This window comes from Lathyrus oleraceus, chromosome 4 (assembly GCF_024323335.1).
Source record: "Lathyrus oleraceus cultivar Zhongwan6 chromosome 4, CAAS_Psat_ZW6_1.0, whole genome shotgun sequence".
Taxonomy (NCBI): Eukaryota; Viridiplantae; Streptophyta; class Magnoliopsida; order Fabales; family Fabaceae; genus Lathyrus; species Lathyrus oleraceus.
The window spans coordinates 310,849,748-310,855,723 of NC_066582.1; positions in this window are offsets into that span (position 1 = coordinate 310,849,748).

A 5,976-nucleotide genomic window follows, 5' to 3' on the forward strand; every position below is an offset into this window, starting at 1 on the left:
AAAACACTCACTTCTATCTGCTGGAGAGGAAACTCTGCAAAGGGAATAATAGCATTTGCTCTACTGGAGAAGGAAATAAACATCTTCACCACCAGCTCTAATGCTAGAAGAAATCTTCAGACTCGGAGGAGATACAAACATCAAACTCTGATCTGGCAACCCTACTGGGGAACAAGCAGCAAATGCTCTCGAGGAAACTACCCTAGCTGGGGAAATTGGAAATTAATCCTTCATCAACAAGCAACATATCGGGGATACCTCTTTTAAAACAAATGAAAAGGGAAACAAGCCCTTCATCAACTGCACTAGGCAACTTCCTGTTGAGGAGACAAATATCTGGAAAGATAGCTCTGCAGGGAACACATGCTTACTCCGTTGAAGATTCTTACTCAGGCTGGGGAAAGAAAATCTTCCTTGTGAGTAGACAGTCAGGATAATGAGACAAGGGATATTCTTAACTTAAAGCATAACAACTTTTATCAATCTATAAGGGATTTTAGGTCAGTCCACACAAGGGATGACAAACATACAAAAGATAAAACACAAATGCAAGTGCCTGATAATAGAGAGATACACATCTCTAAAAGATCGAGGCAAAAATTGGAAAAGAAGGGATCAATCACAGATCAACCACATACCAATCATGGATTGTTAAAACTCCACGGGAGAAACAAGTCTGTATACACAAACAAAACTACCGGGAATGCATTGGATGAACATCCAACTAGGGGAAGACAATCCATAAGACAAATCAATCCACTGCCACCAAGGAGAACTTCTCGTACCAGACTCTCTAGGAAGCTGATGATGTATTATTCTTTCTGCGCTTGCTGGGGAGACAACTTGAAAGCTGATGAAGAGGATATAAGAAGCAAGAATGCCAGAATATGAACAAATGTCTTACCCTTTGGTGATCATACTATCCTTGGGAAAGCACTGAGGACATTCCACTTATCCTTTCAGTCATTGTGAATGTTCATTTTGTTTAAAACAATTTATTCATAAAAACTTTATTTATTTAAAACAATGATATTCATTAATTAAAACATGCAAACATTTTTTAAACAGAAACAAGTAAGAGTGCAAAGAATTGGATAAAGGCTCAAATTTATTTAAGAGAATGGTAGTCCGCAAATGGCGAGACTCCATGGATCTTTACAAATTTGAAATTGGTGATATACATGGAAAAACGGCTACATTGAACATAATGATCGTTTCTCCACCAACTCTGAATCCACTATATTTGAAACTTTAGTTGATGATGACTGAGCGAGAATCTTTGACAGACGATAGTTGTAGAAGAAAGTCTTGTCAGGATGCAGTTACTTGCCAGATCCCTAAATTTTGCCTGGATCGCCCTTTCGGGTTTTCAATCCACCGAGACGCTCATTTTTTGCCTAAGCCTCCCTTTCGGGTTTTCAACTTAGCGAGCCATTCTGTTTTTATTTTTAGGCGAAGCATTTCTTGACTGCATCTGAATTCACAAGACGAGTGAAATCCTCCCCATCCATATTTGTGAGCAACAAAGCACCGCCTGAAAAGGCTCTCTTAACAACGCATGGACCTTCATAGTTTGGAGTCCACTTGCCCCTATGTAAGACCCTAATTTTGACCCTAAGATCCCTCATGGCATCATAGCATTGCATTTGCATTGCCTCAAGGATCATAGGCATCTTGGCTCCTTACTCTTTGGGGTGGGATCTCTTGTGAGTTGGTTTGAGGTCACCAAGCATACTTGAATCGTATATCATTGCTTTTCTCATTTTATTTTACTAACCAAAAGCACAAAAATATGTCACTAACATCTCTTGTTTGTAGCTTGAGCAGTCACAAGATTTAAAAGCTTCTAGGAGACCCTATGTGCATTGATATGGCCAAGAGAAGATGAAGGCAAGAATGGCTATGGTTCCCAAAGCTCTCATCCATCAAATATTCCTCCAAATTATCTCAATTCATCATTTTGATCAGAGCAAATCAAAGGGTTTGCGGTTTGTTTCCCAAGGAAACCCTAATTCATCTGTTCATCAATTGTGCCTTGCTCATGAAGCAACCTCAACCCATGGTCAAATAAAATCAAGGGAAGTTCTTTAATTCATCATTTCATGCATATTTGAAATTATTTGAGTGCCCTCAATCATCAATTCCTCAAGATATGAGTTTTGGACTTGAGAAGTTGATCAGTCAATTCATTTGACTATTTCGAAATACACTGAGACCTAAATTTTTATGTGTTGGTCAAATGGATATTACCCGAAGAGAAAAAATGTTCTTAAGAACCATATGAACAACTTTCATGTTCATCAAAAATTGATTTGAAGCTTGGAAGGTCATCATCCATCCCAAGACATTATAGGTCATTTTGATTGAAACCCTAATTTTGGGTCAACTTCCCAAGGACATAACTCCTTCATTTTTCATGATTTAGAGGTGATATCAAATGAATTAGAACTATTAAGATGTCTACTTCAAATGTTATGTTGAGAAAAATTCCAAAATCCCAAAAGAAATACATGTGACAATGCAAAACATTATAGGTCACTTTGGACCAAATGCATTGAAATGTGAAAAAGTCTAACTTCAAGTGCCCATAACTTCTTCATCAAAAATCCAAATGATGCAACATGTAGGTCAATATTTATTGTCTTGAAAAGATCTATAACTTTCATGTTGAAGGTTTTGTCATTTGGAACTTGTATCATTGAGACAGAAGGGCTTGAACTTTGGCCAATTTTGAAAATCTCACATATGCATGTTTTGCACCCTACACTTCAATTTTCATTAATTTCCAAGACCCCAATGGAGTTTTAGTCAACATAGCATTTGTTCCTTATGTAATAAGCTATCCAACCATTACTCATAAGGTTGCATTTCAAGTATGGACATGGCATTTTCGAAGACTTGAATGTAATAGTGCATTTTGTGAAAATCATTTCAATTGCCATGCATGAGCTAATACAGTCCAATCCGCACGTCCATTTTACTTGCATCATGCATTGGCTTTCATTTCCAGTTGGAATTGGGCCCTCCATGCGCCTGTACAGGCCCATGCATGGAGGCCCTTTCCATTCATGCAAGCTTTTGTTCATGCATTCAGCATTGCTTCAGCTATAAATACAATGCATTGGCCTCTCATTTTAGCAACCTTAAGGCGCCCCAGTTGCTGCTCAACTGAAATCCTAGCCATCACTAAAGGAACTAATCCATTTTTCTCCAAATTTTTCAGATCTAAATTTTGATTTCATTGATCAATCTTCAAATCTCAAAGTTCCTAAACCCTCTCTTCTTGATCCATAGTGCCTACTATAAGCAAAAGCATCCAAAGATCTTGACTCAAAGCCTTGCAATTCAAAGGTTTACTTCAACTGTTATTTGCTCCGAACCAACTTGTCTAACGCTCTATTTGCTTTGTTATTGTGTGATCTGAAGTCCTTTGCATAGAGACAACATTGCTATGCTTTCAATTTTTGAAAATCATGAAGTTCACATGAACACCACAAAATTTCCACTTCTGATTTCTCTCAATATAGAGATCTAGAATGGAATTGAGTGGTACATGGGTGATGTACATCACCCCAGCTCTCGAATGATGCCTAGATCGTGCGTTTTGGTTGCCTTTTTAACTTCTGCAAATTTTGGTGTCGCCGGAGTTTGGCCGGAGAAGACGATGGCGTTGGCCACCGTCTGGTCTCCAGATTCAATCAGGAGCGTCCATCTCCTTTTCCTGATTAAATCTTATGCATCCAATGTTATGACTTTTTTTGATGTTCCATGTGACTCGTTGGACTCACGTGTTTGGTGGGCGCGTGCTGTGGGCCTCATGATATGCCAACTCAATTAATGAGCTCAGATTCAATGGCTCACGCTTTTTTCTATTTTCTAATTTATGATTTTAATTTCTCTTATTTCTTTTAATTCCATTTCATTTTAAAAATTCATATCTCTCTCATTATTGGTCCAAAAATTATGGGACCAATTTCATCATTCTCTTTTTAATTTCTACTTTCTAAAAATGATTTTTAATATTTTTTATTTTATCATTTGATATTTTTATAGTAATTTTCTCTTTTCTGGTTATTTTTTAATTCATTTAAAATAGTTTTTGATATTCAAAAAATACAAAAATATTTTTCCAACCTCTTTGAATAAGGATAGATCTATGAAAAATATTCTCATCAATTTATTAATTGATTTGAGATTTATTTGAGATTTTAGTTCAATTAGGTTATTTTTATGCATTTTTAATTGATTTAAAATAGTTTCTGACTTCAAAAAATGCTGAAATTTTTTGTCAAACTTTGTTGGACCTTGTTGAACTTGGGATAATTCACTTGGACTTTTCAAAGTTGATTTGAAGTGAGTTTGAAGTTTGACCTTTCTTTATTACTTTAATTCAAGTTTTATTTTAATATTAAAAAATGCCAAAAATATTTTATTTGTTTCTTGACTTCTAATTCTCATTTTACTTTTGTTTTCTATTGTTTGACCTTGATCTTCTCTATCTTTGGTCATTGCTTGTTGATTATTAAATTTCATTTCCATTAATGCACTTTAATTCTTCTTCTTCTTCTTCTTCTTCTTCTTCTTTCTTTCTTCTTTTGATTAATGAGTTAAAGATTGGTGGTTAGCATTGATACATGGAGGTTTAATCTTCCTTGATTCAAATCTAATTCATCTTGATCATGGATCAAGTGAGTGGCTTTGCATTAAGGATAGGTTGCTTCCTAAATCATGCAAAAAACCTAAATCAATACAAGATCATTTCTCATCTTCTTTTTGGCATTGCAAGTTGTTGGAGTTTGATTCACTAATCAAGACCTCTAACTTGTGTTGTTGCCTAAATTATTATTGACCGACCTCAGATAGTTGTGACTTCTATATAAGTCCAATTACGATTTCTTAACATAGCGCTAAATTTGCCTTATGGCACACTGTCGCATACGCGAAAAACAACTGGCGGGAAAAGACACAGAGCCGCCACCGTTCGTTATTTATCCCAAAGGAGGGAAAGGAAACGCTCGAAGTAAACCTGGAAAGGAATGGTCTTACGACCAGAGATTGCTAGGAACGGGAGTCGGTTATGCAAGGGGAAGGTATTAGCACCCCCTCACGTCCATCGTACTCGACGGGATCCACACTCAAAAGACTAGAATAACGTTGCTAATAAAAACTGCTCAAAGAATGCACACACACTGGAATGAAACACAGGCGAAAGAAAACGGAGAAAACGGACTCGGCAGGATGTCGCATCCTGGGCCTACGTAGTTTGTCAGACACAAACATCAGAGTCGACGTAGTTCGGGGGAATGGGAAACGTGCTCGCTAGGACATCGCGTCCTAGGCATACGTATCTTCTCTAACCAGAGAAAGAATCAGAGCACTCGTAGCTCGGCTAACGCACGCCAAAACAAAACGCTGAAAAGAGACGCTGAGACGTCAAAGCAAACGCCACAGGAAATGGAATGCCAATAAATGGACTTACATCCAACTCCGAACGAACAACAAACAAACGCAAAGAGGAAATAGACTGCCAATAAATTGACTTACATCCGACTCCGAACAAACAAACGCAAACAGGAAAAAGACTGCCAATAAATGGACTTACATCCAACTCCTAACAAACACACACGAAAAGAAGAAGGGTCTCGATTGCAACTAGGGCAAGAGAAAAGGAAGGTCTCAATCGCAACGAGGGCGAGAGAAAAGAATCGCAACATAGGCGAAAACCAGCAAGGGTTAAATGTTAGTCATCAGTCAAACTCGACAAGACATCGCATCTCGTGCCTACGTATCTCATTTGAACATGAGAATTAGAGTTTCCGTAGTTCGGCTAAACTATTTCTGTTTGTTTTGTGTTTTTTAGGTGAACGACGTTACTGCGCAATCTACCGGATGCTCGACCTTGGGAGACTTACTCACCTGTATTAGAAGGAGTCAACGTGTCCTTAAAAGAAGATAAAAGTTTGTTTTTGTTTTAGG